General features: G+C 43.4%; 1 protein-coding gene across 3 annotated transcripts in view; it reads left to right on the forward strand.

Moving 5' to 3' along the window:
- The window catches only part of RGS11 (regulator of G protein signaling 11), a 124,297-nt gene that overhangs the window by 27,330 nt on the left and 73,115 nt on the right, over positions 1 to 23,852 (forward strand). The window lies entirely within an intron of this gene.

Here is a 23,852-nt window from a genome sequence, read left to right on the forward strand (position 1 = left end):
TGCATGCATGTCTGTGTACTGTGTGTGTGCGTGCGTGTCTGCGTACTGTGTGTGTGTGCATGTCTGCGTACTGTGTGTGTGTGTGTGCATGCATGTCTGTGTACTGTGTGTGCGTGCATGTCTGCGTACTGTGTGTGTGTGCGTGCATGTCTGCATATGTGAAGGATGAGGTGGCAGGCTGGGCCCTGTGTTGTATACCTATATTTCTCCGCAGTATCTGTGCATCATGAATCGTGGTATGTGCTAAAGGGGCCCACTGAGACTCTTTCGCCCGGGGCCCACAAAAACCTGGAGCCGGCCCTGGTTTGCGGGCTCCATATACAGAGCCCCTAAGTGCCAGAAGAGCAGAATCCTCTCTCTAATTACCCCATTTTGGAGATTATATCCCTCTAGGAATTTATCTACTGGTGTAGAGACCATTTTGACTCCATGACTGTTTTCTAGAAACAAGCAGCAGTGGATGTTGATGACTGAAGATTGCAAATCTACTATTGTAGTGCCCTTATATTGTAGTGCCCAGTACATTGAACTGCCCAGTACATTATGCCCAGCTCATGCTTCTGGAGACACTCACCAAGTGAATTAAGTGGGCTCTCATCACTACAGAAATGCCAAACGTGGATGCTAACTGCAGATTAGGCACACTGGGGCTCAAAAGGGAGGGGGGCATTTGGATTTGGTAGCGCAGATTTTTCTGGATTTATTTTAGGGGGTGAGGAGACATATTGATTTTTCAGAGCCTTTGTGCTACCAGTAACGTGGAAACCCCTATGTTTCTGTTAACAGATGACGGACCTGAGTGGGGACTTGTTTTTTTGTGGATTGAGTTGAAGTTTTTGTTGGGAACATTTTACATAACATTTTGGATCACATTTATCCTGTGCTCTACGCTGAGCACTTATATCAGGGTTTCCATCTAAATCTCCAAGTGACTCGATTCAGATGAAACCTTGGAGAGATCCACTTTAACTATAATGAGGCAGCTGAGTTACTCTGGACTTCATGTGGTCTCTGTTCAGTGGTGTCTGTATTTTCAGAGGTGCACAAAACTGTTGCTGAAGGTACTTTCATGCCCGCCTAAAAAGACGGTCACCACCAGATTACAGGCCAGACGGCGTCCACAGTGTCTCCATCTGCCTCATTACAGGGAATCTTCTGCCGGGGATTCCGTCTGAATCACGTATTTCAGAGATTTTCACATAAACCCCGATGAAAGCCTTACTGCGATATTTGGGAGGCAGAATGAACAAATCAACAGCAGGTGAAGAATTGGTTTTATTTATTTTTTACACTGTTCCTCATGTGGTATAAGTGATTGGACGACTTTATTCTTCGGGTCGTTGCGATTACAGCGATACCAGATTTATATCAGGTTTTTATGTTTGCCTGCTGTCACACACTAAAAGAGGATTTTTTTTTCTCGCAAAAACTAGCTTTTGCATCACCATATTTTGATATCTATAATTTTTTCATATTTCTGCCAACAAAGTCATGTAAGGGCTTGTTTTATTTGCGGGATGAGTTGACGTTTTTATTGGTACAATTTTCGGGCACATAACATGTTTTGATCACTTTCTATTCCAATTTTTGGGAGGCAGAATGGACAAAAAACAGCAATTCAGGATATTTTTTTTTATGCTATTCAGCGTGTGGTAAAATTAATAAGGCAGCTTTATTTTTCGAGTCAGTACGATTACGGCGATATCACATTTATATAATTTTTTTAATGTTTTCCCTCTTTTACACAAAAATTATTTTATAGAAAAAATAATTATTTTTGCCTCGCTTTATTCTGAAAGTTTTAGCTTTTTTATTTTTCCATTGATGGAGCTGTGTGGCGGCTCATTTTTTGCGGGACAAGATGACGTTTTTCAGAGATACCATTTTTATTTCCATTTGACTTTTTGATCGCATTTCATTCCACTTCTTTTCCATCAGGATGATGAAAAAGCATTGTTTTTTATTTCTTTTTTTACGTTGTTCACTGAAGGGGTTAACTAGTGTGACTAGTTTTATAGGTCGGGTTGTTCTGGACATGGTCATACCAAATATGTGTATATTTTTTGCTTATTTATTTTTTACATAAATATACCGTACTTATATATTGGTACAATATTATTTTAATTTTTTTTTTATTTTGTGATTTTTAAAAAAATATTTTTACAATTTTTTTAACTTTTTTTTTTTTTTTTTTACTTAGTTTCTCTATGGGCTTTAACTTTTATTACTCTGATCACTGGTATAATACATTGCAATGCATTATACCTGTCAGTATTACACTCACAGAAGCCTCTAAGACCATGTTCCTGGCATGGTCTAACAGGCTTGCCGTGGCTGGGTGACCCGGAGATCATCATGACGATCTCGGGTTGCAGTGATAACGATCAGGCCCTCACGATAACGTCGTGGGGGTGCCGATGGGAAGGGAGACGGAGCCCTCTCTTAGCCACCCAAATGCTGCCATTGATATGGATCAAGGCATTTAGGGGGTTAAACAGCCGAAGGTGGTTCGGCACCGATCCTGGCAGTGACAGCCGGGGCTCGGCTATCACGTAAATCGACCTTCTTGTGGCGATCACGGGGGCACAGTTCCTGTGAGCGCAAAATCGCTGTGCAGTACCTATATGTCAAAGGTTGGGAACCCCTATCAGACCATAACGTATGGGTACGTCACAGGTCATGAAGGGGTTAAGAAGTGGTAATCTATTGGTATCCATGTTCAGATGTTTCCAGATCCTTTTTAGTTAGCCTGTTTTGTCCAAAGATCAGAGGCTAAGACACCCCCCTTAGCAGATGGCGATTGAACATTGCCCAAGGACTCGATTGCTCAGATGAATCCTATATACCTGTAACCTGTCACGCCGGTAACTCGCACACCCTCTCAGCGCCGTCCCACTTACTGTGGTCACCACTCTGCTTCCCCAAATATCAGGCTATCTTCCTGAGTTTGCCTCTTGTAGCATTCCCCAGCAGTGCTGCATCTTCCTGCTGGCTATAGAGAGGCGAGGGTGGTCTCCGCAGAAATTTCACCCTGCTGCGTCCTGCAGAGATTACCTTCCCTGGCCTATCCACTGACAGCAGAGGATATATTAGGCAGCTTCTCTTTCCACTCCTTGCCTGAACTTTGGTTCTAGTCAGCAGTTTGTTACTAAGGTGTGTTCCTGTTTCATCTCCCGTTACCGTCCCATCTTGTCCACCCGGTCCGTCTGATCTCTCCACTCCTGACCTCGGTTTTGTATCTTGAACCTGTGCTGCCTGCCCTGACCTTGGACTGTCTGGCTACGTCTCTGCCTGTCCCCTTTGTACCGTGAATACCTTGACCCGTTGGTCAGCTGCTGCAGGTCCGGGCACTGCTCTAGAGTGGTAACTGGTGGCTATCCAGCAGCCCAAGCCTATCCTCACTATCAGAGGCTCTATCAAAGACTATGTAGCCACTTACTCACACACCACCAGGATAAGCCTGGCCAGTGGCGCAGTCGGTCCACACTCATTGCCATCACAATACTTTTCAGTAGATGGTTATTAGATGGCTCCTATAACTTATTAAGTAGGCAGGAACTGGCCATTGTCAGGATCTAGTATTTCACATGGCTCATAGGCCCTATTTAAGAGGTGGTAATCGAACGGTATCCAAGTGCCTGATATTTCATATGTGCCAATACTTTTTTTTTTTGGATATTGTACGTCGTTGCAGGACTAAAAGGCTCATATGGCTCTCAGACCCCTTTTTGGCTGGTAATGGTAGTGTCACGGGTGTGTCGGGTGTGACATACAGTCATTCTGGATCCGGCTGTAGAAGGTCGCGCTGCGCTTGGCCTTGCAGACACTTTCTTGATCCTTTCACCATGCCTCCCGCTCTAGGACCCAGTGGTGAGCTCCACTTTCTGGTGCTAATTAACACACCCTTGCTGGACCTTTAAATAACATCCAGTCTCTCCAGACAATCGCTGGTGATAGACGTTTATTCCTCTGTTCAGGTCTGGAGCTCTAGCACTTGGCTAATTTCTTCTTGGAGTTCCTTTGTGATTGTAGTCGTGATCGCTCTGGTGTCTTCTCAAAGCTAAGTGTATCCCCTTGTCTGTTTACCTTTAGTTCCAGTGGGGCTGACTAGTACTCAGCGCTCCCCCTCCCTACCTAGGGTCTAGCTCTAGGGTCAGTCAGGGATTAGGTATCCTGCTCCGCGATAGGTGAGGAACCTATTTAGGGATGATAGGGGAGCCAGGGTGTTGTAAGATCTACCTAGGGGTCTCCACTCTTCCTTTCCCTAGTTTCTGGGCATCCCCCCTGTGATGAAAGCCGGCCGGTGGGTGCAGCTCTCTGGCGCCCCCTTACCTCTCAGGTCAGTCAAGGTACTGCACCTAGAGAAAGTAGTGCCAGGTAGCTGCAACCAGCGCAGGGAACACGGTAGTGTGTTATCCCTTCAACGTCACTAAACCGTAACGTCACTACACAGCACAACTCGCTAGCGCCCTCTTAGCCTCAGGTCAGTCAAGGAACTGCACCTAGGATAAGCGGTCGCCAGAGAGACTGTCCTGTAACCTACTGGGTATCGGGGCCCTCTGTAGTGAGGGCGGTATATATATCTTCCTTGGCCGCGCCAGGAATATATATATCTGAACCTCCGACCGTCACTACCAGCCTTCCCCAATCCCCAGTTGGTATGCTGCCACCAGTCCCTATTTTAGATATACGCCCAGTCCGTGAATGGGCCTATATCGGGTCAGGAACCAACCCTGGGTAGCGTTTTGGCTTGAGCCGAGCTCACACGGACGTGCGTTCGTTATGCAGAATAAAAGGCAGGCCCACAATTACTTGAGGTAATTGATTATAATAATACACTAGATACACGATATACAACTAAATATACACAGGTATAAGGTCAGGCTAAACTATACAACAATGGAATACAACACACAGAATCACCACAGCATATCAGTTACCGGTTTCTTGATTTTCTTGTGACGCAGGGAGAGGATTCTGCGGTCGCAGGCACGGTTCTTTGTTACAGGCTGAGGCCTACCACCGCATGGTCAAACTGCTCCTCCCCTTGGTGGCCTCAGCTGGTGCTCAGATGTTCAGCACACCACTCTTGGGTCAAGACTGACTTGTCTCTTGTCTGTCCTGCTATCTTACCTGCCCTGTCCCGCCCACTGCTGGTGAGGTCAGCTGACTCAGTCTCCACCCTCAGGTCTAACTTCGATCAGAAGCCCAAATTCTAAGGAACCCAATAACTTCTTCTGGGATGGTCTCAGGATACCCACAGGGGTTCCCACGGATTCGGGCCGCCGTAACCGACCTTTTGATATCAATTATGATACCATACGGTCCTCAGGAATGGCTCAGCGCTATATCTTGGCTTCCAGAGCACGTACAAACGTCTACCGCGGAGGCTTGTGTGCGCAATGGCTCCGGGACACCGTGATATTTTTTTATTGGCCCATCCCACGCAACATGCGTGTACTTTTCATGTTTCTATATCTTATGCCTCCATGCTTGTGACAGACAAAGAAACTAGTCCTATGGGACAAATGGTCAGTTACAGATAGACGAAGCACCCCCCCCTGCTGGCTGTGTTTCCTCTCGAAGTCTTTGAAGCTCCTAGCATTCAAGTGTTAAGTAGGCTTCTTATCTTACAGGAGCCTGGATGGGGGGAAACTATCTAGTTGACGTTTTAACAGAAGGTCCCAAGGGTGGGGGCTGCTGAAGTGTGGCCATCCCTGGATATGATTTATCATTACCAAGATGGCGGCTACAGGTTCATCACACCTCCCCCTATACGAGGGCGCGAGGGGGTAGCACATTCCTGTGTTCCCCCGTGCGTCCTTCTGCACCCTCCCCTTGCCGGGATAACCTGTCAGCGTTACCGTGGTCACGGCCTCTTCTGTGGCGAATGGAGAAGTGGTACTGCTGGAGAGCGAGGCTCCAGCGTAGCAACCTGCCATTCGACCCAGAGACCGTGTGTAACCAGCTGAGGGGGTTGTGGTCCGTCTCCACGGGGAAATGGCTCCCGTACAAGTAGGGCTGCAGACGCTGCAGGGCCCATACAATTGCCAGGCATTCTTTTTCCACCGTGGAGTAAGCCACCTCCCGGGGCAGTAGCTTCCTGCTCAGGTACAAGACAGGATGTTCCTGGCCTGTCGTGTTGACCTGACTTAGCACAGCACCGAGGCCAAAGTCACTGGCGTCGGTCTGTACCACAAACGGCCGGTCGAAGTCGGCAGCTTGCAGTACAGGGGAGCTACTTAGGGCGGCCTTGAGTGCCCCGAAAGCTGTCTCGCAGGCGACTGTCCAGTCGACTGCAACGGGCAGCTTCTTCTTGGTGAGGTCCGTCAGGGGCTTGGCCAGGGTGCTATAGTGTGGGACGAACCTCCTATAGTACCCGGCGGTCCCCAAGAAGGACATCACCTGCTTTTTGGTCCTAGTAGTGGGCCAGGATGCGATGGCATCCACTTTCCCCGGTTCTGGCTTCAGAACCCCCCCGCCTACCCGGTGACCCAGGTAGAGGACCTCACTCATGCCCAGCTGGCACTTTTCCGGCTTGATGGTCAAGCCTGCCCGGTGGATCCGACCGAGCACCTGCCGCAGGTGCTCTAGGTGATCCTCCCAAGTGGGACTGAAGACTGCAATATCGTCCAAGTACGCAGCCGCGTACCCTTCAAGTCCCTCAAGCAGCGTATTGACCATCCGCTGAAAAGTGGCAGGGGCATTCTTCATGCCGAATGGCATCACTGTGGACTCGTACAGTCCAAAAGGGGTGATAAAGGCAGAGCGTTCCCTTGCCGCGGGGGTCAGAGGAATCTGCCAGTACCCCCGGCTCAGATCCATGATGGTCAGGTACTTAGCCCCGGCCATCCGATCGAGCAGGTCATCGATGCGTGGTATGGGGAACGCATCGGTGGCCGTTACAGCGTTGAGCCCCCGGTAGTCCACGCAGAACCGTGTAGTTCGGTCCTTCTTTGGTACGAGGACTACAGGCGAGGCCCACGCGCTGCTGGATGCCTGGATCACCCCCAGCTTCAGCATCTCGTCTATCTCTTGGCGCATGTTTCCCTGCACCTCGAAAGAGACCCGATATGCTGAACGCCGGATCGGCGGGTGATCGCCAGTGTCCACGTCGTGGACAGCCATCTCAGTCCTTCCGGGCAGGCTGCTGAACAGCCCCCGGAAGGGGTGCAGGGTGGTCCCCAGCTGGGACCGTTGGTCCTCCGTGAGCTGGTGGCCAACCCCCACATCCTCGATGGACCCACCCGCCTTGGCTTGGGTGAGCAGATCCAGGAGGGTTTCTACCTCTCCTTCCTCGGGAAGGTTGCACACTGGGTGGGCAGTCGCTTCCCGCTCATGATGAGCCTTCATCATGTTCACGTGGAAGGCCTTCCTCCTTCCACGGGCGTGATCCAGGGTGACCAGATAGGTGACGGCATTGAGTTTCTGGTGCACGAGGTAGGGACCTTCCCAGGCTGCCTGAAGCTTGTTCTGTGGTACGGGGACCAGTACCCACACCTTTTGACCCACCTGGTAGGTCCTCTCACAAGCATTCTGGTCGTACCACCGCTTCTGGTCGGCCTGGGCCTGGGCCATATTGTCCTGCACCAGCTTTGCCAAGGCCATCATCCTGTCCCGGTGGCGCACGACATACTCGATGACCGACACCTCGGGGGTGGCCAAATCCCCTTCCCATGCTTCCTTCACCAGAGCCAGGGGGCCCCGTACCCGTCGCCCGTACAGGAGCTCAAAGGGGGAGAACCCCGTTGAGGCCTGCGGAACCTCCCGGTAAGCAAATAGGAGGTGTGGGAGGTAACGCTCCCAGTCTCTCCCGTGGGAGTCGACCAACATCTTAAGCATCTGCTTTAAGGTGCCATTGAACCGCTCACACAGGCCATTAGTCTGTGGGTGATACGGGCTGGCCACCAGATGTTGCACCTGCATTTGCTTACAGAGGGACTCCATCAGCCGCGACATGAACTGGGTCCCTCGGTCGGTGAGCATTTCTTGGGGGAAACCCACTCTGGAGAAGATCTCCAGTAAGGCGGTAGCCACCTTGTCGGCCCGAATGGACGACAAAGCTACCGCTTCCGGGTACCGGGTGGCATAGTCCACTACCGTGAGTATGAAGCATTTCCCGGAGTGGCTGGGAGTGGACAGAGGTCCAATAAGATCCACAGCGACCCTCGAGAAAGGCTCTTCGATGATTGGCAGAGTTACCAGTGGGGCTTTGGGGCGCGGCCCCGCCTTCCCCACCCTCTGACAGGTGTCACACGAACGGCAGTAGGCACCCACCGCGGCTCCCATCCCAGGCCAGTAGAAATGCTGAGCTATCCTGGCCTTGGTTTTAGCGATCCCTAGGTGTCCGGCCATCGGAATCTCGTGTGCGATCCGCAACAATTCCGCCCTGAACGGATAGGGTACCACTAACTGTCGGTCCCTGGGCCACGCCTCCGGTGAACCCTGCTGGACCGTTACCCGGTACAGCCGTCCCTGGTCCCAGACCACACGCTCGCAGTCTGACTCCATGGGAGGCTGTGCCGCCTGTTCCTTGAGAGCTTTCAGGCTGTCGTCTGCTTCCAACGCAGCCTGAAATTCCTGACTTGATGTGGCCAGAATCGACGAAACTGCCACATCCTCCGTCAGCCCCTCCGGGCATGTCACCTGGCCGCTGTCTGACCCGGCAGACACTTGGTCAGAAGTGGGGAAGCCGTCGGACCTCTGCAAGGCTCCTTGGGCTCCGACGCTCCCACTCCTGGTGACAGCGGCTATGACCGCTGTGACCGTGGGTAGTGCCTGCTTCCCCTCTGTTTCTGACCAAGCCGCCCGATCAGGCAGGCTTCCTAGGCCTTTGGACATCTCGGATGTGGGGAACTCCTGCCCTGGGGTCTTACCTGGCGGCTCCTCTCTTGGGACACCCCCACCTCCCATGGCCTGTTCCTCCCCCTGCAGTGGGCCTATACTCAGCAGCCTGGATACCCCTGGGAGCCCTACACTGCCGGTAGCTGCCCCCCTCTCCATCCCTGAGCTTCCCTCTACAGAATCCTGCCCGCCCCCTCCCTCACCGGAGGACAAGAGGTCAGGGCACGCCGGCTGAGCACCTCTGCGGGCATCCCCACACTCCCCACCTGCTTTCACTAACCCTGTTTGTGTTGTGTCTGTGCAGGTGTTACCCTCAGGTTTCACTCCCTCCTCCTCAGCAGGACACACACTACATACAACATGGTTGGCATTAGCAGCAGACAAATCAATACACTCTTGGGGGGCCGAACTTGGGGGTTCAGAGGGTACATACTGCGATACTAGACGCCCCAAGTCGGTCCCTAATAAAACATTTGCGGGAATATTTGGCGTTACTCCCACCTCCCGCATCCCCCTTCCGGCACCCCAGTCCAAATACACCATGGCAACGGGAAGTGCCGGCTCCACGCCTCCAACCCCGGAGACGGAAAGAGTCTTTCCTGGTACCAAGTCCTGGGGGGACACCACCTCAGGCCGTACCAGTGTTCGTTCAGCGCCCGTGTCCCGCAGTCCCATGACCGCAGAACGGCCTATGGTGACGGGTTGGATGTTGTCCAGGGACCTACCACCACCCCCTCCCACACACAAAACATTGGGCGCTCTCTGGGACTGGGATGGGGTCTTTTGGCGCTGGGGACACTCAGCCCTAAAGTGTCCTGGTTTGTTGCATAGATGACAACGTCTTACGTCTGGTCCTTGCCTGGAGAGGGCAACAGGGGGATACACCCCTTGTGTTCTAGGGGCCGGGGAAACAGGGGCATGACTGGGCTTACCCCCTCTCCAGGTGCTGCTGGCAGACTTCTTCAGCTCAGGCGCCCTGTTATTGGCATACTCGTCTGCCAGGGCGGCTGTAGCAGAAGCCCCTGTTGGTTTTCGGTCACGGAGGAACTGTCGGAGGTCCTCTGGGCAGTTCCACAAGAACTGCTCCGTGACGAACAGTTCCTGGACCTCCTGGCGGGTAGTAAGCGCTAGACCCGAGGTCCAGTGCTCTGCGGCTCTCAACAGCGCCCGCATATGATCGGTCCAGGTGTCCTTGGGGCCACGCAGCAGGCTCCGGAACTTCTGGCGGTACGACTCGGGAGTGAGGTTGTACTGCCGGATCAGGGCCCGCTTGATGCAGTCGTAGTTCTGTACCTCCCCGGCAGGTAAGTCCCCCAAGGCATCCAGGGACTTACCCCTCAAACGGGGGGTCAGGTATCTGGCCCACTGATCCCGGGCCAGATGGTGCTGAAGACAGGTCCGTTCAAATGCCACCAGAAAGGAGTCCAGGTCCCCATCCTTCTCCAGTAGAGGGAAGTCCTCAGCTCGGACTTTGGACGACTTGGTCTCCTGATGGGTTGGTTGCTCTAGCGGAAGCCCCCGCTGGGCCAGGTCCAGTTGGTGCTGGCGCTCCGCAGCTCGCTCTGCACGCTCCGCAACCTCCCGGCGCTCTGCAGCTTCACGCTCCGCAGCCTCCCGGCGCTCTGCAGCTTCACGCTCCGCAGCCCGCTCCGCAGCCCGCTCCGCAGCCCGCTCTGCACGCTCCTCCTCCGCTGCCTTCTCTGATGCTGCCAGGAGGGTTTTGTAGACGGCATCGCCATGAGACTGGAGACTTGCCATAGCCGCTTGTAAAAGGGCTTGTGATCTGGACAGGCTGGGCTGGGTAGGTGGTGGGCAGCCCACTGCGGGACCGTATACTGGGGACTGGCTCCCTGAGGTGCCCGGGCTGGACTCCTCCTCGCCATGAGTAACAATGTCCTCCCCTCCTGCCACACGGACCGTAGCATTAGCCTCTTGCAGGGTCTTGCTCCTGGTGCCGTCTGCCATCTTGGTAACCGACACCGCTGCAACCCTGAGTTTGCACACACCTTGTTATACTTTTAGCCTGACCGTCTAACGTTGGGCTGACCTTAAGACTCCAGCAGTGGAAGTTACCACTGGCAGTCTTTAGTGCCTGGGAGTAGGGGTCCCACAACACTATTATTCTGCAATCCCACCGCTCTGCCACCAATGTGATGAAAGCCGGCCGGTGGGTGCAGCTCTCTGGCGCCCCCTTACCTCTCAGGTCAGTCAAGGTACTGCACCTAGAGAAAGTAGTGCCAGGTAGCTGCAACCAGCGCAGGGAACACGGTAGTGTGTTATCCCTTCAACGTCACTAAACCGTAACGTCACTACACAGCACAACTCGCTAGCGCCCTCTTAGCCTCAGGTCAGTCAAGGAACTGCACCTAGGATAAGCGGTCGCCAGAGAGACTGTCCTGTAACCTACTGGGTATCGGGGCCCTCTGTAGTGAGGGCGGTATATATATCTTCCTTGGCCGCGCCAGGAATATATATATCTGAACCTCCGACCGTCACTACCAGCCTTCCCCAATCCCCAGTTGGTATGCTGCCACCAGTCCCTATTTTAGATATACGCCCAGTCCGTGAATGGGCCTATATCGGGTCAGGAACCAACCCTGGGTAGCGTTTTGGCTTGAGCCGAGCTCACACGGACGTGCGTTCGTTATGCAGAATAAAAGGCAGGCCCACAATTACTTGAGGTAATTGATTATAATAATACACTAGATACACGATATACAACTAAATATACACAGGTATAAGGTCAGGCTAAACTATACAACAATGGAATACAACACACAGAATCACCACAGCATATCAGTTACCGGTTTCTTGATTTTCTTGTGACGCAGGGAGAGGATTCTGCGGTCGCAGGCACGGTTCTTTGTTACAGGCTGAGGCCTACCACCGCATGGTCAAACTGCTCCTCCCCTTGGTGGCCTCAGCTGGTGCTCAGATGTTCAGCACACCACTCTTGGGTCAAGACTGACTTGTCTCTTGTCTGTCCTGCTATCTTACCTGCCCTGTCCCGCCCACTGCTGGTGAGGTCAGCTGACTCAGTCTCCACCCTCAGGTCTAACTTCGATCAGAAGCCCAAATTCTAAGGAACCCAATAACTTCTTCTGGGATGGTCTCAGGATACCCACAGGGGTTCCCACGGATTCGGGCCGCCGTAACCGACCTTTTGATATCAATTATGATACCATACGGTCCTCAGGAATGGCTCAGCGCTATATCTTGGCTTCCAGAGCACGTACAAACGTCTACCGCGGAGGCTTGTGTGCGCAATGGCTCCGGGACACCGTGATATTTTTTTATTGGCCCATCCCACGCAACATGCGTGTACTTTTCATGTTTCTATATCTTATGCCTCCATGCTTGTGACAGACAAAGAAACTAGTCCTATGGGACAAATGGTCAGTTACAGATAGACGAAGCACCCCCCCCTGCTGGCTGTGTTTCCTCTCGAAGTCTTTGAAGCTCCTAGCATTCAAGTGTTAAGTAGGCTTCTTATCTTACAGGAGCCTGGATGGGGGGAAACTATCTAGTTGACGTTTTAACAGAAGGTCCCAAGGGTGGGGGCTGCTGAAGTGTGGCCATCCCTGGATATGATTTATCATTACCAAGATGGCGGCTACAGGTTCATCACACCCCCATTTTCCCATCGTCGTATGCTGGGTCCTTCCCATACCCAGCATGACAGGTAGGGTACAAGATGGAAATTCATCATTGCCTTGGAATGATTGCTTAGATTAGATGGCTCCTAGAGGCTCTTTAGAAGTTGGAAAATAGGTGATGTTTAACATTTTATTTGTTTCTTTGGACCTCTTTATGAGGTGGCAATCTGGTGGTGTGCATGAACTTGATAGTTCAGATGCTTCAAGAGCCCTTTTAGCTGTCAAGAGGTAGCCTAAGACAAAAAAGCTCTGATTGCTCCAAGAAAGGCATACAGGCCCTCCAAGGAACTTTTTCAGTAAAGAATCGCCACCTGTGATTATGGTTAAATCTTCTTTCCTCTAGACGTAGACAATGCCCCCTTAACATACAGGCCAAGAGTTTTTCAATGACAGTTTTACCCAATGATTTACCATTTAGTACATAATTATGCATTTTATTTCCTTGGCCCAAGTATATGAGCTTACATTTATCTGCATTAAACTTCAATTACCATTTCTCACCCAAGCCTCCAGTTTCCATAAATCCCTCTATAACATTAAATTAACCTTTTCAATGTCGATTAACTTGCAGAATTTACTGTAATTTGCCAATATTAAAATTCTACTATGCATGCCCTCAAATAGATCATTAATAAATACATTAAAAAGAAGAGGGCCCAATACCGACTTCTGTATTAAGCCACTGTTACCCTGACCAAATCATTATATGATCCATTAATAATAACTCCCTGTTTCCAATCACTGAGCCAATTGTGGACCCAGTTACACATATTTTCCCCTAGTCCCATTACTATAATTTTATATACCAACCTTTTATATGGTACTCTATGAAATGCCTTTGAAAAGTCCAGATATACAACATCCACCTCCTTTCTCGGTTCCAGTCTGAAACTTACCTTTTCATGGAAGCTGATCAGATTGACAGGACCAATCCCTCATAAAACTATGTTGTAGTTGGGTCATGAGGGTATTCTTATTGAGATACTCCAGGATAGCATCTCTTAGACCCTCAAAGATTTTGCCCCCAGTAGAGGTTAAACTTACCAGCCTATAATTTTCAGGCTCTGTTTCTGACCCCTTTTTGAATATTGGCACCACATTTGCTATGTACCCGTCTTGTGGTACAGATCCTGTTATTATGGAATCCCTAAGTATTAGAAATAATGGTCTGTCTATCACTTAATTTCTGCAGTACTCGGCGGAGGCCACGCCGTACTTCTTGCTGGGTTAAGCAGGTGACATTTAATGGAAAATCTATGATATGCCTGATCATGTCATCTGTCATGGGGCTTTTCTGTGTAAATACTGTAGAGAAGAAGGCGTTTATCAATTATGATGTAATTGTTCCTTTAAGAGATCGCCGGTTCTGACCATTCTGTTCCATTACTTTAACCCTTCCCTGTGTCTCCAGTTACATTTTATCTCTAGTTACATATATATTGTATCTTACACTGCAGAAGATTGAAGCATTTTGCCCTCTTCGTTACCGAGTTGTTTCATTAAGATAATTAAACCCCTGAGTCTTGATTACACTTGTGGGATTTATTTATTTTTTTAATTTCCTTCCCATCCTCTTGGGCACCTGCTCTTTTCTCAGAAACTAAACCTGGCGGCTGGTAAAAATAAAACCAGGGGGAATGCAAAAAACATATGTGGCACGTTTGTGTTTAGAATTGGGAGTAAATTACATTGAACAGATTTCCAGCTTTGGTGATAAGGGACCTCCAGAAAATTACAGTAATAGCAGAAGAAAAGAGGATGGCAGTGTAACATGAAGCGCCTAGTTCCCAATGTAAATGTTGTATGTGTAATTGGGTCAAAAACTGGCTCACTGATAGGAAGCAGAGGGTGGTTATTATTGGAACACAATCTGATGAGATCACAGTTAACAGTAGGGTAACACAAGGGTCAGTATTGGGCCCTCGTCCATTTGATATATTTAAAAATCATCTTGTTGAGGGCATACAGTGTAGAATTTCAATCTTTGCAGGTGGTATTACATGCTGCAAGGTAATCCACACAGAAGAGAATAATTTAATAATGCAGACGGATTTGTGGAAGCTAGAGGCTTGGACGGAGAAATGGTAATTGATGATTAATATAGATAAACGTAAGGTCATGCAGTTGGGCCACCAACCTTTTTCTATATGTGATACTGATATTTTCATATGTTTCAATGTGGCAGGATACTATGATTCAGTAGAGTTTATTTAAAGGGAATTTGTCATCACATATTAGCCCTCAAACCGTCACCATACGACTAGACCAGAAAGTACTAGGTTTCTAAAGATGTCCCTGTATAAAAGTAAGTCATAATATAGTGCTGCGCATGAGCCAAATGTTGCCAGAGTTGGCTTGTAATGATATATCCTAGTCTGGGCCGGTGGCATGCGACTAGGACCACCCACATGACTCTTTATCCAGTAATTAACATACAGTATAATCTATTTTATAAATATTATGGAGGCGCATCTTTAAATATCTTTGGTATAATAGTTTTGTGTTGGCTTAAAGGCCAAACATGTGGTGACAGATTCCCTTTAAAGTAAATTATTGGCCTCAAATACCCATTTTTCCAAGTACCCCAAGAAAACATTTTAGTAAATAAGGGGTACAACGAGGGTCTCTCACACTGGAGGACCCAACATATCAGTGCATCTTATGGACATCCAACCGAACTGTGTAATACTTCAGTTCCCCACTGGTGGCACTGTAGGGTAACACTGCTGCTGGAGATAAGCCCTGATCTGATGAATAATGATGTAACAAATACACAAAAAAGGAATTGTCCAAAGTGAAGAAGCCCTTTAATTAAGTTACTAAATTCTCTGGCACTGAGGTTTGGGGTTCTTATAGGTTAAATAAGCTTTTGGAATAGTAAGATCTAAATGAAGGATAACATCTCCCAGGGCTTCTTTCCAAATCTGCTATCCATTAATAGTAATGGATTGAGGAGCATTAACAATCTATGTGCACTTATGTGCAGATAAAAGGCTCTTAACATGGTTATTGACCCTGTAGAACCTCCGGAGCCCATCAGCAAGACTGTAACACCCCATTATATAGAGATTCTTAATGTTACTCAAAGACCCTGCAGTATACTGTGCTCAATTCATTGACTGACCTGGTGCCACCATGTACAGAGAACAGAGACTGCTGCTGCAGAATCTCAGATAGCACCATGGACGTCTTCTGGCTATTTTCTTGTCCACTTCCTGCAGATAAATAAAACTGTTCTCTGACTCTGTATGTTCCATCAGCTGATTGTGCAGAGGATCCAAGAACAGCCAGACTGTCTCAAGAGAACCACTGCCTTGGCGCGTGTTCATATATTTAATATATTAGGAGGTGCCGAATAACGGCTTGTATTCTGCATTACTTTTTGGTCTCTATTTAAAAGGCAATACAACTTAAATGGTAAAGGGATAAAATGTACAAGAATATAACTACTATAATACTGTCCCCTCTCTACAAGAATATAACTACTATAATACTGCCCCCTATGTACAAGAATATAACTACTATAATACTGTCCCCTCTCTACAAGAATATAACTACTATAATACTGCCCCCTATGTACAAGAATATAACTACTATAATACTACCCCCTATGTACAAGAATATAACTACTATAATACTGCCCCCTATGTACAAGAATATAACTACTATAATACTGCCCCTATGTACAAGAATATAACTACTATAATACTGTCCCCTCTCTACAAGAATATAACTACTATAATACTGCTCCTATGTACAAGAATATAACTACTATAATACTGCCCCCTATGTACAAGAATATAACTACTATAATACTGCCCCCTATGTACAAGAATATAACTACTATAATACTGCCCCCTATGTACAAGATTATAACTACTATAATACTGCTTCCTATGTACAAGAATATAACTACTATAATACTGCTCCTATGTACAAGAATATAAGTACTATAATACTGCCCCCTATGTACAAGAATATAACTACTATAATACTGCACCTATGTACAAGAATATAACTACTATAATACTGCCCCCTATGTACAAGAATATAACTACTATAATACTGCTCCTATGTACAAGAATATAACTACTATAATACTGCCCCTATGTACAAGAATATAACTACTATAATACTGCCCCCTATGTACAAGAATATAACTACTATAATACTGCCCCTATGTACAAGAATATAACTACTATAATACTGCCCCTATGTACAAGAATATAACTACTATAATACTGCCCCTATGTACAAGAATATAACTACTATAATACTGCCCCTATGTACAAGAATATAACTACTATAATACTGCTCTCATGTATAAGAATATAACTACTATAATACTGTCCTCTATGTACAAGAATATAACTACTATAAAACTGCTCTCATGTATAAGAATATAACTACTATAATACTGTCCTCTATGTACAAGAATATAACTACTATAATACTGCCCCCTATGTACAAGAATATAACTACTATAATACTGCTCTCATGTATAAGAATATAACTACTATAATACTGTCCTCTATGTACAAGAATATAACTACTATAATACTGCCCCCTATGTACAAGAATATAAGTACTATAATACTACCCTCCATGTACAAGAATATAACTACTATAATACTGCACCTATGTACAAGAATATAACTACTATAAAACTGCTCTCATGTATAAGAATATAACTACTATAATACTGTCCTCTATGTACAAGAATATAACTACTATAATACTGCCCCCTATGTACAAGAATATAACTGCTATAATACTGCTCCTATGTACAAGAATATAACTACTATAATACTGCCCCTATGTACAAGAATATAACTACTATAATTCTGCCCCTATGTACAAGAATATAACTACTATAATACTGCCCCTATGTACAAGAATATAACTACTATAATACTGCCTCCTATGTACAAGAATATAACTACTATAATACTGCCCCTATGTACAAGAATATAACTACTATAATACTGCCCCTATGTACAAGAATATAACTACTATAATACTGCCTCCTATGTACAAGAATATAACTACTATAATACTGCCCCTATGTACCAGAATATAACTACTATAATACTGCCCCTATGTACAAGAATATAACTACTATAATACTGCTCCTATGTACAAGAATATAGCTACTATAATACTGCCCTTATGTACAAGAATATAACTACTATAATACTGCCCCTATGTACAAGAATATAACTACTACAATACTGCCCCTATGTACAAGAATATAGCTACTATAATACTGCTCTCATGTATAAGAATATAGCTACTATAATACTGCCCCCTATGTACAAGAATATAAGTACTATAATACTGCCCCCTATGTACAAGAATATAACTACTATAATACTGCCCCTATGTACAAGAATATAACTACTATAATACTGCTCTCATGTATAATAATATAACTACTATAATACTGCTCCTATGTACAAGAATATAACTACTATAATACTGCTCTCATGTATAAGAATATAACTACTATAATACTGCCCCCTATGTACAAGAATATAAGTACTATAATACTGCCCCCTATGTACAAGAATATAACTACTATAATACTGCTCCTATGTACAAGAATATAACTATTATAATACTGCCCCTATGAACAAGAATATAACTACTATAATACTACCCATATGTACAAGAATATAACTACTATAATACTGCCCCTATGTACAAGAATATAACTACTATAATACTGCTCCTATGTACAAGAATATAACTACTATAATACTGCTCCTATGTACAAGAATATAACTACTATAATACTGCCCCTATGTACAAGAATATAACTACTATAATACTGCCCCTATGTACAAGAATATAACTACTATAATACTGCTCCTATGTACAAGAATATAACTACTATAATACTGCTCCTATGTACAAGAATATAACTACTATAATACTGCTCCTATGTACAAGAATATAACTACTATAATACTGCTCCTATATACAAGAATATAACTACAATAATACTGCTCCTATGTACAAGAATATAACTACTATAATACTGCCCCTATGTACAGAAATATAACTACTATAATACTGCCCCTATGTACAAGAATATAGCTACTATAATACTGCCCCTATGTACAAGAATATAACTACTATTATACTGCCCCTATGTACAAGAATATAACTACTATAATACTGCCCCTATGTACAAGAATATAACTACTATAATACTGCCCCCTATGTACAAGAATATAACTACTATAATACTGCTCCTATGTACAAGAATATAACTACTATAATACTGACCCCTATGTACAAGAATATAACTACTATAATACTGCTCCCCTATGTGCAAGAATATAACTACTATAATACTGCCCTCTATGTGCAAGAATATAACTACTATAATACTGACCCTATGTACAAGAATATAACTACTATAATACTGCCCTCTATGTGCAAGAATATAACTACTATAATACTGACCCTATGTACAAGAATATAACTACTATAATACTGCCCCCTATGTACAAGAATATAACTACTATAATACTGCCCCCTATGTACAAGAATATAACTACTATAATACTGCTCTCATGTATAAGAATATAACTACTATAATACTGTCCTCTATGTACAAGAATATAACTACTATAATACTGCCCCTATGTACAAGAATATAACTACTATAATACTGCCCCTATGTACAAGAATATAACTACTATAATACTGCTCCTATGTACAAGAATATAACTACTATAATACTGCCGCTATGTACAAGAATATAACTACTGTAATACTGCCCCCTATGTACAAGAATATAACTACTATAATACTGCCCCCTATGTACAAGAATATAACTACTATAATACTGCCCCCTATGTACAAGAATATAACTACTATAATACTGCTCCTATGTACAAGAATATAACTACTATAATACTGCCCCCTATGTACAAGAATATAAGTACTATAATACTGCTCCCTATGTACAAGAATATAACTACTATAATGCTGCTCCTATGTACAAGAATATAACTACTATAATACTGACCCCTATGTACAAGAATATAACTACTATAATACTGCCCCCTATGTACAAGAATATAACTACTATAATACTGCTCCCTATGTACAAGAATATAACTACTATAATACTGCTCCCTATGTACAAGAATATAACTACTATAATACTGCCCCTATGTACAAGAATATAACTACTATAATACTGCTCCTATGTACAAGAATATAACTACTATAATACTGCCCCCTATGTACAAGAATATAACTACTATAATACTGCCCCTATGTACAAGAATATAACTACTATAATACTGCTCCTATGTACAAGAATATAACTACTATAATACTGCTCCTATGTACAAGAATATAACTACTATAATACTGCCCCCTATATACAAGAATATAACAACTATAATACTGCTCCCTATGTCACAGGAATATAACTACTATAATACTGCCCCCCATGTACAAGAAAATAACTACTATAATACTGCCCCCTATATACAAGAATATAACTACTATAATACTGCCCCTATATACAAGAATATAACTACTATAACACTGCTCCTATGTACAAGAATATAACTGCTATAATACTGCTCCCTATGTATAAGAATATAACTACTATAATACTGCTCCTATGTACAAGAATATAACTACTATAATACTGACCCCTATGTACAAGAATATAACTACTATAATACTGCTCCCTATGTACAAGAATATAACTACTATAATACTGCCCCTATGTACAAGAATATAACTACTATAATACTGCTCCTATGTACAAGAATATAACTACTATAATACTGCCCCCTATGTACAAGAATATAACTACTATAATACTGCCCCTATGTACAAGAATATAACTACTATAATACTGCTCCTATGTACAAGAATATAACTACTATAATACTGCCTCTATGTGCAAGAATATAACTACTATAATACTGCCCCCTATGTACAAGAATATAACTACTATAATACTGCCCCCTATGTGCAAGAATATAACTACTATAATACTGCCCCCCATGTACAAGAATATAACTACTATAATACTGCCCCCTATATACAAGAATATAACTACTATAATACTGCCCCCTATATACAAGAATATAACTACTATAACACTGCTCCTATGTACAAGAATATAACTGCTATAATACTGCTCCCTATGTATAAGAATATAACTACTATAATACTGCTCCTATGTACAAGAATATAACTACTATAATACTGACCCCTATGTACAAGAATATAACTACTATAATACTGCTCCCTATGTACAAGAATATAACTACTATAATACTGCCCCTATGTACAAGAATATAACTACTATAATACTGCTCCTATGTACAAGAATATAACTACTATAATACTGCCCCCTATGTACAAGAATATAACTACTATAATACTGCCCCTATGTACAAGAATATAACTACTATAATACTGCTCCTATGTACAAGAATATAACTACTATAATACTGCCTCTATGTGCAAGAATATAACTACTATAATACTGCCCCCTATGTACAAGAATATAACTACTATAATACTGCCCCCTATGTACAAGAATATAACTATTATAATACTGCCCCTATGAACAAGAATATAACTACTATAATACTACCCATATGTACAAGAATATAACTACTATAATACTGCCCCTATGTACAAGAATATAACTACTATAATACTGCTCCTATGTACAAGAATATAACTACTATAATACTGCTCCTATGTACAAGAATATAACTACTATAATACTGCCCCTATGTACAAGAATATAACTACTATAATACTGCCCCTATGTACAAGAATATAACTACTATAATACTGCTCCTATGTACAAGAATATAACTACTATAATACTGCTCCTATATACAAGAATATAACTACTATAATACTACCCCTATGTACAAGAATATAACTACTATAATACTGCCCCTATGTACAAGAATATAACTACTATAATACTGCCCACTATGTACAAGAATATAACTACAATAATACTGCTCCTATGTACAAGAATATAACTACTATAATACTGCCCCTATGTACAGAAATATAACTACTATAATACTGCCCCTATGTACAAGAATATAGCTACTATAATACTGCCCCTATGTACAAGAATATAACTACTATTATACTGCCCCTATGTACAAGAATATAACTACTATAATACTGCCCCTATGTACAAGAATATAACTACTATAATACTGCCCCCTATGTACAAGAATATAACTACTATAATACTGCCCCTATGTACACGAATATAACTGCTATAATACTGCTCCTATGTACAAGAATATAACTACTATAATACTGACCCCTATGTACAAGAATATAACTACTATAATACTGCTCCCCTATGTGCAAGAATATAACTACTATAATACTGCCCTCTATGTGCAAGAATATAACTACTATAATACTGACCCTATGTACAAGAATATAACTACTATAATACTGCCCTCTATGTGCAAGAATATAACTACTATAATACTGACCCTATGTACAAGAATATAACTACTATAATACTGCCCCCTATGTACAAGAATATAACTACTATAATACTGCCCCCTATGTACAAGAATATAACTACTATAATACTGCTCTCATGTATAAGAATATAACTACTATAATACTGTCCTCTATGTACAAGAATATAACTACTATAATACTGCCCCTATGTACAAGAATATAACTACTATAATACTGCCCCTATGTACAAGAATATAACTACTATAATACTGCTCCTATGTACAAGAATATAACTACTATAATACTGCCGCTATGTACAAGAATATAACTACTGTAATACTGCCCCCTATGTACAAGAATATAACTACTATAATACTGCCCCCTATGTACAAGAATATAACTACTATAATACTGCCCCCTATGTACAAGAATATAACTACTATAATACTGCTCCTATGTACAAGAATATAACTACTATAATACTGCCCCCTATGTACAAGAATATAAGTACTATAATACTGCTCCCTATGTACAAGAATATAACTACTATAATGCTGCTCCTATGTACAAGAATATAACTACTATAATACTGACCCCTATGTACAAGAATATAACTACTATAATACTGCCCCCTATGTACAAGAATATAACTACTATAATACTGCTCCCTATGTACAAGAATATAACTACTATAATACTGCTCCCTATGTACAAGAATATAACTACTATAATACTGCCCCTATGTACAAGAATATAACTACTATAATACTGCTCCTATGTACAAGAATATAACTACTATAATACTGCCCCCTATGTACAAGAATATAACTACTATAATACTGCCCCTATGTACAAGAATATAACTACTATAATACTGCTCCTATGTACAAGAATATAACTACTATAATACTGCTCCTATGTACAAGAATATAACTACTATAATACTGCCCCCTATATACAAGAATATAACAACTATAATACTGCTCCCTATGTCACAGGAATATAACTACTATAATACTGCCCCCCATGTACAAGAAAATAACTACTATAATACTGCCCCCTATATACAAGAATATAACTACTATAATACTGCCCCCTATATACAAGAATATAACTACTATAATACTGCCCCCTATGTACAAGAATATAACTACTATAATACTGCCCCTATGTATAAGAATATAACTACTATAATACTGCTCCTATGTACAAGAATATAACTACTATAATACTGCCCCCTATGTACAAGAATATAACTACTATAATACTGCCCCTATGTACAAGAATATAACTACTATAATACTGCTCCTATGTACAAGAATATAACTACTATAATACTGCCCCCTATGTACAAGAATATAACTACTATAATACTGCCCCTATGTATAAGAATATAACTACTATAATACTGCTCCTATGTACAAGAATATAACTACTATAATACTGCCCCCTATGTACAAGAATATAACTACTATAATACTGCCCCTATGTACAAGAATATAACTACTATAACACTGCCCCCTATGTACAAGAATATAACTACTATATTACTGCCCCCTATGTACAAGAATATAACTACTATAATACTGCCCCCTATGTACAAGAATATAACTACTATAACACTGCCCCCTATGTACAAGAATATAACTACTATAATACTGCCCCTATGTATAAGAATATAACTACTATAATACTGCTCCTATGTACAAGAATATAACTACTATAATACTGCCCCCTATGTACAAGAATATAACTACTATAATACTGCCCCTATGTACAAGAATATAACTACTATAATACTGCTCCTATGTACAAGAATATAACTACTATAATACTGCCCCCTATGTACAAGAATAT

This window comes from Phyllobates terribilis, unplaced genomic scaffold (assembly GCF_046119375.1).
Source record: "Phyllobates terribilis strain yellow unplaced genomic scaffold, ASM4611937v1 Scaffold_9__5_contigs__length_417890890, whole genome shotgun sequence".
Lineage (NCBI taxonomy): Eukaryota > Metazoa > Chordata > Amphibia > Anura > Dendrobatidae > Phyllobates > Phyllobates terribilis.